Genomic DNA, 16871 nt, shown 5'->3' on the forward strand with positions numbered 1-16871 from the left:
ATCACAGAAGGGAAGAAAACGCTCAAGTGTTTCAATAAAGCTGTTCCTGTTAGCTGTTAGTCCTTCGCTATGGTTGCCAAACTATATAACCCTACAATCCTCCAAAAGTCTCTTAAAAAAAAAAACTCAAACAGTATCTCAAAGTGAATTGGCTATGCCCATGTACCAACCATGATTAAGTTATAAACTGAAAGCATATTCTGTAATTATCATAACATGTAACTATGTCACCAAGCTCTGCTTCCAATCTGATGTCTCTTACTTTTAATTGTGTCTGTCTATGAGAATTGTGAGTCCCTACTAGGGAACACTACTAAGCCATTGTATATAATCACTTTGTTTTTATAACTGTTTGCTAACTTCTGTGTAATCTATGTAAGTTTGTCTATGTGGAGCTTTTCTTCCCAGGCCTCCGCTGAAAATGGAGATGTAGCCAGTTGGACTATCCCAGGAAAAAATGTAAAATAAATAAATAAATAATAGAATCATAAGCAAATATGCATACAATGACACATATTAAATCAACTTTACAGAAAGAAAGAAAGAAAGCATGACACACTGAAAACATTCCGACTAAGTCTATAGAAATCACATGGGGTCATTTTCTTCACAGCAATACATGTTCAGCAAAAGGTTACTGCTCCATTTTTTTCTCCCTGTAGTTGACTATCACTTGCTGTTTGTCCTCTGGACCTGCTGAGCCAGGCTTATTAACAGATAAACTCTAACTCATGTTTAGTGCCAGTGTGATGACATAACGGCACCTGCATCACACTGCTACTGGGGAGTATTTTTCCCAATTCCTCACCACTTACATGCACTTTTCCTATCCCCAGGAGCTGGCATGTAGTGGGCTCCACAGTGGCTCATCCACACCTCTGCATGTGACTCAGCTTACCACCACAACCATGTAAGTCCTTGCCTCTACCAGGGATCAAACACAATACAGTACTTGAGTCTACAAACAGCTTCTTGATGGTTGGGAATACCCAACCTCCCTACCTGCACTGTCCACTACTTGTGCATCTAATCAAACCCTTGGTCATTTATCCATAGTTAAGACTTCATCTCTCTAGGCCACTAGCCCAGTCAGGTCATTGCACCATTCTTGTTGCAAGATTCATATTTCCTGAAAAGTTAACCATAGCCAGAAGAAAGGTCATGTCAACCAAGTCCCTTCTGATAAAGAAGTAAAAGAACAGATAATAAATGACACTGTTACATACACTTTGTTTAGTCCAGTGCAGATGGCCTAAATGAAAAGACAGTTTGCTTATTGATAGATTGGTTTAGTCCCACCAGCCTAGTATTCTTTTTTCAGGGGAAACATAAGGTGGTATTCATACTTACATGGGGAAATTTCACCATATCATTGGGGAAGTTCCCCAACTCTTTTCTACAAGAGCCATGGTGTTTTAGACATCCACCTCTACTATCACCAACTCAGGCTGATGGGACCGCCACTTTACTTCTCTTCTTCCACAGGGTTGTATATAGAATGCAACAGTTTGACCACGTGTTGATTCTGAAGATGCAATTAAAATAATAAATGAAAATGCTTTCTCCATCCTGAATTCAAAACCATTTTAACCATTGTAATACTACCCTCTTTTATTTACCCTGGGTAAAGTTTTGGCAATCTGGTCATTCATTAAAATCCAGTTTCAGCTATGTTGTCTCGATGATTTCGAATTCGGGTAAGTGGGTTTTCGTTAATGTGAAGCAGACCTGCAGGGCCACCTTATGACATAGGTATATTTCTGTTTCTATGGTTTGTCTGCTCAACAAATACCCACTACATATTTGTCAAGCAGAGTCAATATCACCTTTTAAAACTATGGTTGATGAAGGGATGAGACAGACTATACTCATCAAATCAGGAATCTGCATTCTAATTGATCTTCTGGCACATTTCTGTTGATCTATGCAGTACGCATTTTATATAAGTGACACACATGGTGACAGATAAGGAAACTGATGCTCCACACTGCTCAAAAAAAGTTATGTACTCACCATAACATTCCATGTTGGTAGTCCATCTCACCCTTCATTTTTACATATGGGTTCGGAGCCGATCCTCTGCTCCGACTCAGCAGATTTTCACGCTCGAAGACTTCTGATTGGCTCGTGGCTAAGCAGGTATCCCATGGTGCACCAGTGCAATCCCCAGATCTTGTTTGCTGCTCACTAGAAATAGAAAGAAACCCCTAACCAACAAACCAATACTAAAGGGTCACCAACCAAGAAATGTACAGTATTACCTCCAGATCTTCCAGGATGGGGGCAGGAGGGCGGGTTGATAAAAATGAAGGGTGAGATGGACGTTATGGTGACTACATAACTTCTTTATGTTAGGTAGTCCAATCTCACCTTCATTCTTACATATGGGACAGTATCCCTAGCACCTTATTCTTGGGTGGCTCATTGGAAGATACTCCTGAGCACCGTGGAGCCAAAGGATTTTCTACCCCTAGAAGCCAAATCCAACTTATAATGAGAAATGAAGGTGTGAGGGGTGGCCCACGTAGCTGCTGCACAGATATGATGAATTGGTACCCTGGCTTGAAAGGCTGCAGAGGTAGACAGAGACCTGGTAGAGTGAGCCTTGATCCTGTGGGACCTTGTAGAGTGAGCCTTGATCCTGTGGGGTAAAGGTCTGCCCTCCAAACTGTAGATGAAAGCTATGCAACTCGAAATCCAGTTGGACAATGTAATCTTAGAAACTAATAAGCCCAATCTGGAATCAGAAAAGGAAACGAACAACTGGTCTGACTTCCGAAATTTTTTGGTCCGTTGTAAATAAAAACGCAGCTGTCTGTGAACATCCAGCTGGTGGAAACGATATTCGGCTGCATTGCTATGATTGGGAAAGAAAACTGGAAGCTCAATGGACTGGTTCAATGTGGCAGAAGAACAAACTGTGGGAACAAATGAAGGATTGGTACTTTATGAAAGACTAAATAAGATGGACTAATAGACAGGGCATGTAGCTCAGAAACACGTCTGGCTGATGTAAAAGCTACTAAGAACATAGTCTTCCAAGACAAATACTTTAACGAAGCTGAATGAGACGGTTCAAAGGAAGGGGTGTTAGTTTGGACAACACAAAATGTAAGTCCCAAGAAGTCACAGGTTCTTGTAATGGTGGTCTCAGTAAAGTGGCTTCTCTCAAGAAAGTTTTGTATAACTTATGAGACATAAGGTTGACATTTGGAGATTCCAAATAAAAATGTGAGATAGCCGCCAATTGTACTTTGATGGTGGCTGCGGCAGATCCCTGCTGAAAAAGCTCTGAAAGGAATTCCAGAATCACAGGAATGGGAGTGGTGTAAGGATCCACTTTCATTTTCTGTGCCCAAATAGAGAACCTTTTCCATTTACTGTCATACAGCCTTCTGGTTGATAGTTTATGCGAGGATAAAAGAATATGGGACACTGATGACGAAACATCATGAAGCCTGACTAAAGATGGAACTGGAGAAGCCAAGCTGTCAATTTGAGGGTGTGGAGAGAGGGGTGTAGCGAACCCGACATGTGGGTCAATAGATCTGGAACTGGGACCAGGATTCAAGGATCCTCCAGGAGAAAAAGCTCGAGGAAGGGGAACCAGACCTGACAAGGCCAGTAAGGAGCAATGAGGATTAACTTGCTTTCCAGTCGGTTGGCTTTCTGTATCACTTTGGGGATATGAGGGAATGGAGGAAAGGCACAGAGAAGTCCAGTGGGCCAATCGTGGACCAGAGCGTCTCTGGGTGCTTCCCCCGGAGGGGGAATTAGGGAAAAATAACTGCTGCACTTGGCATTGACTGGACTGGCAAAAATGTCGCAGCAAGGTTGTCCCCATTTTCTGAAAATCTGTTCCACTATTTCCCATTTTAGAGACTACTCGTGGGGCAGCAAGATTGCCCGGCTCAGCTTGTCAGCTATCATGTCGGATGTCCCCAGAATGTGCGCTGCCACCAGAAAGCGCTGGGAAGAAATCACCCATTCCCAAACTCGCATGGCCTCTCGACAGAGTGGGTAAGATCTGGTACTGCCCTGTTTGTTGATATACCACACAACCAACATGTTGTCCGATTGTATCGCAATCATCCCTGGAGGAAGAAGGTCCTGAAGTGCTTGCAACACCAGAAACACCCTCTCATCTCCAGAATGTTGATATGCAGATGAGCCTTGTGTTCTTGCCATGTGCCGTGGACAGTCCTGCCAAGACAATGCCCCCCCACCCGACCTGGGAGGCATCCGTGGTCACAGTGGCAATGGGTTGGGTAGGCACAAAGGGAGCTCCCGTGAACAAGTTGGTGGGGGCTATTCACCAATGAAGGTCTTTTTTGCATGACTCCATCAGCAGAATAGGGTGATTCAGCGGTAGATATTGGAAAGACCACTGGGAGAACAGGAACCATTGAAGGATTCTCATGTGCAACCTGGCTAAAGGTATTAACAGAATGGTTGAGGCCATCGTTCCAAGAAGTTGAAGAATCCATTTTGCTTTGACCTTCCGAAGCGGAAAAAGACGCTGAACTTGTGAGATGAGGTTTTGTGCTCTTTTGGTGGGAAGACAAATGGTCATATCCACTGTGTCTACCTCTGCGCCTATAAAATTCACAGATTGCAAGGGCAGTAATGCAGATTTTTTGCAATTTATGGAGATCCCTAGTTAAACACAAAGCTGGATGGTGGCGTCCCTGTTTTGGAGAAGTAGATGCCTGGTGAGGGTGGTAATGAGCCAGTCGTTCAAATATGGAAACACCTGGAATCCCTGACGTCTCAGGTCAGCTGTCACTACTGCCATGCATTTGGTGAACACCCTGAGGGCTGTGGTGAGAACAAAGGGCAGAACACGAAACTTATAATGGCTGGCTCCCAGCCGGAAGCGCAGATACCTCCTTGATGCCTTGTCCATTGTTTTATGGTAGTAGGTGTCTTGGAAATCCAGAGAGCACATCCAATAGTCTTTCCCTAACAATGGCAGTATCGACTGCAGTGTGACCATCTGAAACCTGTCCTTGTTCACGGATTTGTTTAATCTGCTGATGTCCAATATTGGCCTCCAGTCTCTGGATCATTTTGGGACTATAAAGAACCTGGAGTAAGTTCTGGATCCTATCTGGTCTGCTGGGACGGGCTGGATGACTCTTTTTGAGAGCAACTTGTTGATCTCCACAGTTGCCTTATCCCTGTGATTGGGTGGAACATCTGGGATCTTCTTGGGAACAAATGGTGGAAGGGAAAAGTGTAAGATATAGCCTCTGGTAACAACTCTTTGTACCCACTTGTCTTGGGTTATATTTAGCCAGACTTCTGAATACAAAGAGATACGACCCCTGACTGGCCACAGAGAAACGCAGTCTGGCCCCACATCAGCAGCGCTTTTAAGGCCGCCCTTGAAAGGAACCATAGCCTTGCTGGTATTGAGGACCGCCCCTGCCTCTAGGCCAACGTCTACCATTTCCTCCTCCTCTGCCTCTGAAGGAGGATTCACTCTTTGTGTCCGGAAAGGCCCTCTGGGACTTTTTGAACCACATCTTACCTCCCCTTTGGCCTTTGGGGTATGGTTGAGAGGGGAAGGTAAAACGGACTCCCATGGCAGAGAGAGTCTTTCCTTCCTGTTCACACCGAGTGAGTGTTTCTTTCACCTTGGAACCAAACATGGAGGAACCATCAAATGGGGCGTTGGTGAAGGTGGACTTAAAAGGCTCCGCAAAGTTACACAAGCACATGCAGGAGTGGTGCCTAAGGGCAACTCCTGAACCTGTTTTTCTGCTCCCTACATCATCCCCATGAGAGATAAGCCACATGGAGGAGCTAACTACCGAATTTAAGGTGGACAACTGAGCAGAGATTCTATCAGGGATTCCCTCAGGACACGCACCCTATATGGAATCTCCTAACTCCTTAAGGAGATCCCTCTGCAACCTCGTGAAATGGGTAAGATAGTTCAGAGATCGAAGTATAAAAGCCGCTGAACTAAATACATGCTTCCTAAATCTGTCCATGTGTCGAGACTCCTTGTTTGGTGGATGAACAGAGGAAGAAGTCTCCACCAAGTCCTTCTTTGTGGCGCCGCCACCACCATGGCATCTACAGGAATGCCCTTAGACAAGAATTCTTTTCCAGGAGGGGCAGACAGGAACTTACTTGGTCTTCTAGGGACTGGCTCCATGGCATCGGGAGTATCCCACACCTTCCGACTAACCAGATCCATTAGCGCGTCGAAAGGTGGAGATACCCAAGAGGCTGAGGGTTGAGACCTGAAAGCCTTCAGGTACACCGACTCCTCATCAGAAGGGTTGACAGTGGGCCAGTCGCACCTCTGTTTAAGGATCTCTAGAATGTCCACAAAGGAGACATTATCAGAGGACGACGTAGGGGACCCCTCCAACTCAGTGTCCGATGTCAGAGACTCATCCTGGGAGTTAATATGCTTCCTCTTGCATACTCTCTTCCAAGGGGGCTCCTCGAAAGGACCTTCTGGGGAGGCCCCAGAAGAGTGGGGGCCACCAGCCAGTGGTTCCTGGGGCTGTGGGTCTCTGCTGTCTCCGGAGAGAGTAGGTACTGAGACCGAAGTGGGAGCCCTGGGGGGGAGAGTGCTTGTACCACTGGCAGGGACTGTAGATTGTGACAGTACACTCCTCATCACCTCAAAAGCAGACCTCTCGGGCTCCAAAGATCGTCTCCGCTTCGAAGAGACAAAGGACAGTGCCGAAGCCTGAGCCGTTGGCTGTGAGATAGATGCGGGGTCTGAGCTCAACCTGGCGGAAGCACCGAGAAGAAAGCTCGGAACCGATGAAGATCAATTCAAACCCTCCCCCTCGGCGCCAATAGAAGAGAAAAGCTTCAGTCCCTGGACACGACGGATGTAGCCCAGCATGTTGGAGCCGAACCCGACTCCAATGCAACAGCAAGGGGAGCTGGAACAGAGGGTTCCTCCATTGGTAACAAGCACTCTGGCTCCGAAAAACCAACATGACTCAGAGGAGGAATCATGGATGGGGACAAGACTGGCTCAAGTGGCTCCAGAGCTGACTGGGTTGGAGCCAACAAAAATTTAGGCAGGGCAGATGACTTCAGGAGTCTCAGTACTACCCTCTCCACATCTTCTTCTGAAAGACTCCTGGAAGATCTGGAAGATAAAGTTGGGGATCTCGACCTAGCAGGCACTGGAGATTTGACCATCAAGGAGACTGGTAGGGACTCTACAGACCGGTTCTGAGAAGCAGAGTCAACTATTTCCAAGGGTTCAGCAGTCTGCACTGAAGCACCTGTGACCGACTCTGAAACCACGGTGCTCTCCTTCGGCTCCGAAGACTGTGGAGTCGAGGAGGCAGATTTTGTTAATTTGGCAGGTCGCTCCGAAACACCAGCCGGTGGCCAGAGAAGGCCTTCTTGAATCTTTTGATTTTGAGTCAGATCTTGACTTTGAAGACTTAGACGAAAAAGCTGAATAACCAGATAAAGCTTCCTCGAAGGTTGGCTTCAGAAGACCCCTGAGTATCAGTTTGTTCTTTCTCTCCTGCAACACTCTAGGAGAGAAAGCATGACAGAACAAACATGATTCTTGCAAATGAATGGCTCCCAAGCAGTAGACACAGCTACTGTGGCCATCCAAAGACATTTTCTGGGAGCACTTCATACATTATTAAAACCCAGAGGGTTTGTGCTCTTTGCTTTCCTTAGACATTGCAACACACAAGCAACCAGAGGAGAAAAGAGAAAGATAATGACTGAGGACTAGGTCATCTAACTAAAATGGGCCTAGCCCTGCAGAAGAATTACACAAAAACTAGGTGTAAGAAAAAAAACTAGGTCTTTCACTAAACAACAGACAGATATTCAGTCACACAGGAAATATTTTCAAATAAAAATACAGTGGAGTAGAAACACGAGGACTGGGTCCTCTAAGTTAAACGGGCCCTGTGAAGAACCGGGTCTTCTAATTCAAACAGACCAAGTATACCACAACACACACACACACACACACACACACACACACACACACACACACACACACACACACACACACACACATGTTCAAAAGGTAGGAAAAAAATTTGCAACTCTACTAAAGTGATTTAAGACTTTAGCGGGTCCCTGCTAAAGACCACCAGTCAACAATAATAGATTGACAGGAAAGTAATCAATAGGAGCCCCTATTGATTAAGAAAGGCAAAACTGCCAGAACTAACTATCTAGACAATAAATCGCAACTGCACCTAACTACTAATACACAGGAGACTACTACTACTGGTCACACAAGGCAATTAATGTAAACGCTATATGTATACTTTCCAGTAAATAACAGGAAAATGGCGAAACCGCCAAAACTAACGATTTAGGCAAAAAGCACTACTGCACCTAATTACTGGTACACAGGATACTACTACGGTCACACAAGACAATTAAGATAAAGCCCTATATATGTATATTTTCAGTAAATATGCTAAAAAACACTAGTTAATGAAAAATGCAAAAACTTAGCCAGAGCCAAGAGAAGCACATCTGAACTCATCGACGTGGCAAACGAGATCTGGGGATTGCACTGGTGCACCATGGGATACCTGCTTAGCCACGAGCCAACGAGAAGTCTTCAAGCTTGAAAATCGGCCAAGTGGGAGCTGAGGATCAACTCCGAACCCATATGTAAAAAATGAAGGTGAGATTGGACTACCTAACATCTGTAATTTTAAAGTGGAAGCTACTTTTAATTCTGGCCATATACAGGACTTCTGAAGAAATCAGTCTCCCATAAAAGTTATAAAACCCAGATGACAAATTAATTATATGCAATGCAAGCTCAAGCAGGTAAGCTAATTCATGAAAAAAAAAAAAGATTAATAGACAAAAATAAATAAAATGCCTCAGAAAACAAAGAATATTATTAAAATAAAAAAAAGACTAGCAATTAAAATAAAAAAAGCTTGTACACCAACATGCTTCTTCACTTTTTCTGAAGAAGCACACAGATGTGAAAGCTTTTAATTTTACCTTTATTTATTTATTTATTTATTTGTTTTGTTTGTTTATTCTTTGTTGACTGGGTTTGTTCCACTAGGCTAGCAGCCTCTTTTTGTGGGCAGAACTGAGGTGGCATTTATACTATTAGTGGAAATCTGGAAAGAGCATCGAGGAACCTCCCCTACCATTTTTGATGGGTGCTGTGTGGTCTTTTACATCCATCTGAGTTACCACCAACTAAGGCAGATGGAACCTCAGTTTTATGTCTCATTCAGAGGATGACACACTCAGGAGTGAAGCACCCTATTTGTTTTACAGTAAAGTTCTCCATTTCCTGAGCTAAACAGAATATCTGTTTCAATATTCTGAAATATGGAAATGTATGAGTATAATAGAATAATGTGAATAAAGAAACCAGTAAAATAATGTAATTATATCAATATTCTGAAAACTTGACATAATGAAGTGCGACCATGATCACAAATACACAAAAACACGAGATTAGTATTTAAAATTGACCTCACAATTTTAAATATCATGCTTTTATCTTGATAAATTAAATTTAAATTGAAATGAAAGCAAGAAACATAAATGACAGCAAATTTCTTTAAACTTGAAATAGAAAACACACATTTAAAATGGAAGTAAATTTTAATTATTTATTCTTACTACAGCTTTGGTGCATTCATGGGGTGCCAAATAGTTCTTACTAACATGACGCCTTCCTAATATACTCTAAATCAATCAAACAATCACAGGGAGATGAAATATGCCAAATGGTAAAGAACAGGCAGACAATTTAAACAAACAGTACTTAAGTTCTTCCAAATGTTTACAACATGTTTATATCTTGAACAAAATGCTTCAAATAAACAGTCATTTATATTTCACAATACACATTCCCAATTAAACCAAAAATTTAAACCCTTTGGAAAAAAAATATTATATTTCAAAATCAACCTTGTTGCAAGCCTTTCTATTTATGCACACTTGTTTCTACCCCTCAAAACACATTGTATCAATTACTAAACACCTTAAACAATTCACTTTACTAGCATATGCCAGCAGCACTGGTCATTGGGTGTTAATTTCTAACATCTCTGATATGCTCCTGAATCCTGAATTTAACTTGTCTCTTTGTCTGTTCAGAGTACCACTTAGTATTTTGTCATCGACAGCTAGTCCCTTGTACACCACTGAGCTCCGACATGTAAAAAGCTGCCTTATTTTCAATGTTTTTCACATTTAAATGTAGCTCTTGCATTCTCAGTATAATTTGACAAACACTACACATGCTACACTGAAACAAACTAGTAAGACTGGTATTTTAGTTAAACTTCTTGGTGTCAGCTTATAGCAGAGAAACTCTTCTATGTTCAAAGAACATTTAAAAGATTTCTCAAAACATCTTGACAAATACGCATGCTCCAGTGCAACATGAACATTATCAAATATTCAAAGAATATTCATCAGAAAAACATGCATTTCCTTCAGAAAGCTCAATGTTTAACAGTGTTCAAAAGGCATGATAGCAAGCCCAACTGAAGACCTGAAAAAATGCCATGTTGTGATTGCATCTTGCTGTGATGATAACTCCCAGTTCAGTTCAGTTCAATGCTTGTAACTTTTTGATAAACGTTTTTAGGAAGTTACCACCCCTTGAACGCATTTCTATATAATGCTGCATACTCATGTTATTCTTGTGAATATCCTAGACTACTAAGCTTTGGGCTGTAAAAGTGACCGCACCAGGTTTACTAAAGTAAACAAATGCCTTCTGAAGGAAACAATGGCTAAAGTTTTAATATTTACAACCACATTTATGCATTACAGGTGCACAGTGGAATGGCTACAGTTAGGGCTGATCAAACGGTTCTATATTAAAGCTGAAATACTGTATTGTAATAAAGTATGTCAGCTGTTTGACATCTGAATATGGGCATGCAATCTAAGGTTAGCCGAGTGAAGTGCACTCCCCAAGTGCAGCACTTTAAACTGTGTGTTTTCTGGCTTTTTCAGCTATCATCTGTTTGCCTACTTTCTAAAGTCCTACCTATGCTTGTCAAACTAATAAACAGACCACTGCTGTCAAAGGCTTACGAATGCTACTTGCTATTTCTGTTATAGTGTTCATGCTTGTACATCAACGTGACTGTGTCAACAAATGGGATTGTAATTCATTTGAACCAAGGATGAAAGCTTCCATTAATTAACAACCACTACAAATAGTTAGCTGAATTTTTTTTCTGACTCCTTGGAAATAGTGGGCACTGAGGCAACATTAGTTAACGGGAAGAGAAGGAGAGATGTGAGCCCTTCACCTCTGCTTGTTCTCCATGGTGTATCTGCAAGTGCTCAAGTGCTACACCACAGTAAGTGTTTAGTATTAAGACTGCTCTACTACTAAGTGTTAACTGGGATATTTAGTTTCATTACTTTAAAGATTCAGAGTTCTCATTCTAAAAATGATTTATTTTCGTCTTGGGCTACATCGAGAAGTTATGACTATTTTATATGAACTGTATCTTGTTTTAATGATACTAATTTGCAACTTTTGCATTTTTTGCAGGGTATAATGACAGCAAATGTCAGTATGTTAAGTCTGAAGGGTTACAATTACACTATTTTAAACTGCGGTAAAATAACCAAGTAGGTGACCTGCTTCATTAAGCTGATATATTTAAAGTTGTTAATTTAATGTCACACTTAACTAATAAAACAATGATTTTGACAATTGCCTCTTTTCCCGTGGCATAGTATCTACCAGATTTAAGTTCCTAACCAAAGAACAAAATGTTTTCTTTGTCCTACAAACAGATGACCAATGACTTCTGACTATAGCCGTAGCTGATTGTGTCCTAAAGAGAACATTTTACATTTTTCCAAATTCAGAAAGGTTACTGCAAGGTACAGATGAAGTGTACAACTCACTGCAACTTTTATAGACAGCCCTACCACTGTGCTGCAACATGAAGACATGTAGTAGCATGGGGACTGTATCTGGCCATACTAGATGCTAGATGCTAATGAGCATTTCAGGGGAGAGGCATATACTAACTGTCCATGTGCTTTCCCCAGGAACCGCCTGTAGTAAGGCATTTATGCAGTCCAGTGATTCAGAGAATTGCTCAGTTGTATAAAGTAGTACGGCCAGTCCTGGATGCTTGTGGTAATGAACATGGCTAAAAGGTCATGTCCATTCATTCCAATAGAGGTAAGTGCTGGGAAGTGCAGTTGTCAGGTAGTGTTGTGGGTGACTGTGTGTATGTGAGAAGTTGCATAGGATCATAGGAAGTTACTAGGCTATTGGCTCTGTGACCCTTATAAGCCTAGCCAAGAGTTTAGCCCATGTTTACACAAGTCAGCACCCAATGCCCCTGTCCAGCAGGGACACAGATGGAATCCTAGGGATGTATTTTCTGTTTCCCATCCAGTTATCCAGGTTGCACTTAAAAAGGGGTAAACACGTACTCTGCTTGATGTAGAGAGGGAGTCTATTCCACAGATGGAGGAGCCTATGAGACACAAATCTGTCCCGCCAACAAATCCTATTGATATCACAGACCAGGTTGAAGCCATGCATGTGGGTAACTCGAGTGGAGTTTGACTTCAGATATGCAGCAGTCCCATCAAGGGAGGGTCTGAGACTGCCTTGTACGTCAGACAGACGTCACCTCTGAGGAGTCTGTATGAAACTGAGTAGAGGATAGGGCTTTTACCCTATCTGTGTACGGTAGATTTTTGAGGCCCTGGATTCTCCTGGTGAGGAACCTCTTTGGTCTCTCCAGCTGCTGCATGTGCTTTGCGAGGTACATGCCGAATGGGGCATTGTACTCAATAATAGGCCATATAAGGGAAGACAACAGGGAAGTTATGACTTCCTTGTCCCTGGATGAGATACCCTTACTTATGAAGTGGGCCATGTAGAAACTTTCCATAGAACGGAAGCAACATGGTGGTCAAAAGTCAGGTTGCTATCAACCTGGGTGCCCAAATCTCTCATGACTGACTGCATGCTTAGGACATTGTTATTAATGTGACAATTTGTGGGGACATCACTCTCCCCAAAGGAGATAATAATGCATTTTTTGGTATTCACCTTGATGCCATGTATCTGGCACCAGTCATTTGTTTGGGTGAGACTATCTTGGAGGATGTCCACAACACTAGGGGAATTGATGACAGTGCACAGCTTGCAGTCATCTGCAAACTTGGTCAGCCATAGCCCACTGGTTTTAGTCTGCACCTCAGAAAAGTATATCCCAAATAACAGAGGCACCAAGACTGAACCCTGGGGTACGTTGCTTGTTATGGGTCTACTTCTTGAGGTGGCTTCCCCTATTTTAACTACGTGGGTTCTATCAGTGAACTAGTTAGCTACCCATCTGTAACATACAGATCGATGCCTACTCTTTCAACTAGGCATCGATCTGTAACATACAGATCGATGCCTAGTTGAAAGAGTTTAGCTATTATGCCCAAGTGGGGAATAGGGTCAAAGGCTTTGGCCAGGTCAAGGTAGGTGGTGTGCGTCATCTTCCCCTCGTCCATGGCTTTGGTGACTGTCTCAAAAAAGTCGACCAAATTTAACAGACATGACCTCCCCTTGATGAAGCCAAACTGTGTGGGTTTGAGTGTTTGGAGGTTGCCAATGTCCTTGTTAATGAGGTCCATGATAATCCTTTCCATGGCTTTGCACATCTGGATAGTTAGGCTGATAGGTCTATAATTTCCCGGATCGGTGGATGCTCCATCTTTGTGTAAAGAGATGGTGGCTGTCCTCCACTCAGCTGGGATGAAACCACTACTCAGGGTTTGGTCGAATAGGGCACCTAATTGTGCTGCAAGTTCACACCTGAGTTCATGTGGGATGCACCCTGGGATGTTATTGGGTCCCATTAAGGCTGTATTTTTGCCTTTGAAAGAGCAGTGATGACCTTTTCCCTAGATATAAGGGGAAGGGGGCAGGTACTGGGGATGTCCTGATTTTTTGATGGGGAGGACAGAGTGGGTGAAGTTTTTGCTGAATCTGTCAGCCAGAAAGTTTGCTATATCTATGGCATTTGTATATGTGGTGTCCACCAGTTCTGAACAGATCTGAGTGCTTCCTTTGAGATTCCGGACATATGTGAAGATGACCTTATGTGTCAGTATATGTCTTAGTGTGTGTGTATGTGCATGACAGAACACAGCAGGGATTAGTGAAAGGTAGATTGGCGGGGGGGGGGGGGTGTATGTTGCCAGTGTTCAGCCTTTAATGCAGCCACTATGGTTCTTTCTAAATCCTTCAAGATTATATCTGATTTCCAGGTTTACAACAGATACCTAAAAGGTTTGCCTCCTCTGGGTTTGCTTTACTTATAGAAAGAGTTCTAGCTGACTGCCAACTAATGATTCATAAAAGTGAAGATGTGTATTGAAATTATAAAAAAAATATGCAAGTTTTTATGAGATGCAGAATGCATAATTATGATAAAACACGAAAGGGACTTAAATATTAGAAATTTTAAGAATCAGACTACTAATCAGTTTTGATAAAAAATGTCTTGCCTTAAATGGTGCAGTTTCTATTATGTCCATAGTGTTGATAATAACAAATTTAGTAGACTGGAAAGGAATATATACGAGGAGCTACCCCCATTTTCACAATAGGTTCAAAGAAGAAAGGGAAAGTTCCTGTGATAGATGACAATGTTGTCAAATTTAAAATGTAAGACAAAGGCACGAATTCAGAAGAGTTACCATGAGGTGTACCCCTCACTATAACTTTTTAGTATTCAGTGACAGCTCTACCATGGTACTGGTACACAAAGAATTGCAACACCATGATGGGATGTCTCCAGGGTCATGCTAATGAGGCATACCAGGGGAGAGACATATGCTAACTAGTCATGTACTCATTGTATATCCTGGAACCATACCTATCAACCTCTTAGCATACGAAATCTGGACAAAACCTAAAATAATGGGGGGGGGGGGGGGAGACAAAGGCCCGAAAATAGGGACAGAGTTTAAATATTGCTCTTACAAACTTAGAAAGTTGCTAGAATAGCAGAATTTGTATGATATTTAGTGACTTCAGTCCTCAATGATTTGCCAGAAAACTACAGATTTTATAAGGAACAGACCAAAAATACGAAGAAAAAAATGTGTACATTCAGCAAAAATCTGTACAGTTGAAACGGGTTTGCCATCAAAATGTCATATATCAATTACACCACCTTGGAAGGGCAAATGGGACTTCCTGAGGTGTCATAACATTGATTTTTAAAATGAAGAATCCACAACAGCGAATGCTAGTGTGAAATCGCTCTTGTGGATTCGCTATTTTGAATGGAGATCACACTGTAATGGGGGATCAGGAAATTTACCCTTTCCTTCACTGTAGTGCGATCTCATAGTTTGTATACAGTATATAAGAAGCAGGGGGTATAGGAGGTGCAGAGGGGCTTGAACCCCCCTGCAAAACATTCGTAGCACATAACCAGAAGAGTAAGTATTTTCAGTAAAGTCAACTTTCCTAAGTTGTCGACTTTCCTTAATTCCCACTTTCGGTTATGTGAATGATCGGTTATTAGATTTTACGAAATTTTGGGTCGCAAACATGGACACTCACACTAGTCCCTTGTGAGATTTTGATACTAAACCTTGAAATGCATGCCTGGAACTACATTCACTATACCAGTTGTACAGCTACAAAAATTAGGATGGCCTCACCTTGCCACTCAGGGTAATAAACACAGTCAAAAGTTTAGTAGTCATGTAGTGTTAGGGATGTGTGAGTGAGTGTATGTTTGGAGCCATATGTGTTAGTATATATCTGAGTGTGTGTCAGATTGCATGATCAAAATAGGGAAATTAGTGAAGGGTAGGTTAAGTTTGTGTGTGTGTGTGTGTGTGTGTGTGTGTGTGTGTGTGTGTGTGTGTGCGTGGAATGAATATTTGTGTGTGTATGTGTGCATGGAATGAATATTTGTGTGTGTGTGTGTGTGTGCGTGTGTGTGTGTGTGTGTGTGTGCGTGTGTGTGTGTGTGTGTGTGTGTGTGTGTGTGTGTGTGTGTGTGTGTGTGTGTGTGTGTGTGTGTGTGTGTGTGTGTGTGCACGCGCGTGTGTGTGTGCGCGCGCGCGCGTGTGTGTGTGTGTGCGTGTGTGTGTTTGTGTGTGTGTTTGTGTGTGTGTATGTATGTATTAGGGGATGGTTGTGGTGGCTATCACTCTTCCACATACTGCTAGACTAGCAAGCAAAGCCAGCAACATGAGTCATGGGAATCACTAGCCACTAGGGAAACTTTTTAATTAATATGCAAGTCTCAGGGGACAGTAACCCCCAGGGATACTATTTTATTATTATATGGGATGAGGGGACACTAGCCACCATGGATACTTCTTCATTAATATGCAAGTCTTGGGGACACCAGGGATATTACTTACTATCAGGTTCAGGGGGTTACTAGTCACCAGGAATACCACTTTACTGTTATGTAGGTAAGGTGGGAGCAGTATCCACCAGGAATAACTCTAACAATGTGCCTTAAGGGCACTAAAAACTAAACTGATAGGCAATGTAGGTTGGGGGGAGAACTAGGCACTAGAGATACTTTAAATATCATGCTTTAAAGTTACTAAAAAGGATTTAAACCCTACAGCTTTCCCCTGAGGACAGTATTCCTCTACAATACCACTATACACTGGGACAAACATGAGGATAACCACCAAATCAGCAACAACAAAAATGAAATTAAAAGCAGATGAAGTTTTGAACCCCACCCCCACCCTTGACACAGGAAACAGCAGCATTAATCAACTGTACTAACTGATGCATTAGTGCATCAAGGATTGGTGATTATAGTGAGGATATCGGCCATTATTTAATGCCAGCAACAGTTTGTGTGTTATGTAGGAGAGGGACAGTG

The sequence above is a fragment of the Protopterus annectens genome, chromosome 3.part0 (genome assembly GCF_019279795.1).
Source record: "Protopterus annectens isolate FY-2018-M chromosome 3.part0, PAN1.0, whole genome shotgun sequence".
In the NCBI taxonomy this organism is placed as follows: Eukaryota; Metazoa; Chordata; order Ceratodontiformes; family Protopteridae; genus Protopterus; species Protopterus annectens.